Genomic DNA, 593 nt, shown 5'->3' with positions numbered 1-593 from the left:
AAACTGGCTCAGTTGCCCCTCACAACCAATCAGATTCCACCTTTCATTCCTCACAGACTCTTTGGAAAATGAAAGGTGGAATCTGATTGGTTGCTAGGGGCAACTGAGCCAGTTTCACTTTACACCATGTTTGATAAATCTCCTCCATAGTGTGCTGCAGTTTCCTTATCCATAGTTAAAGGAGTGTTACCTAAACTGGTGTAAATACAAAGGTGGAGAACAACTATTATACTTCACCTACTAAAACAATGTGTATCTGAGGTAGCAAAACTGTACAAACTATAGAAAATAACCATTTAACATTAGAAATGTAACAATAAGGTTTCAAGAATAATCTTTGTGAGCTCTTGTATGCAGTAACTCCTATGCTGCATATCAGTGATCAGTGATGAGCAGACATCCCGATGTTCGGTTCAGATCCCTAACACGAACATAAAAAAAAGCGATCGTGGTCGGTTCGTATTTATTGAACATTCACAAACTTATAACAAACGTATAGTAGAAGCTTACGTTTTGGTCTACCCATAAAGCGTAAATTAAGTATGAGGAGAAAACAACTAACAGCACGGGAACAGTGCTGAAGATGAAGGTAA

The sequence above is a fragment of the Dendropsophus ebraccatus genome, chromosome 1, assembly GCF_027789765.1.
Source record: "Dendropsophus ebraccatus isolate aDenEbr1 chromosome 1, aDenEbr1.pat, whole genome shotgun sequence".
NCBI lineage: Eukaryota > Metazoa > Chordata > Amphibia > Anura > Hylidae > Dendropsophus > Dendropsophus ebraccatus.
The sequence above is the reverse complement of the archived record's forward strand: the minus strand, read 5'-3'. Positions refer to the sequence as shown.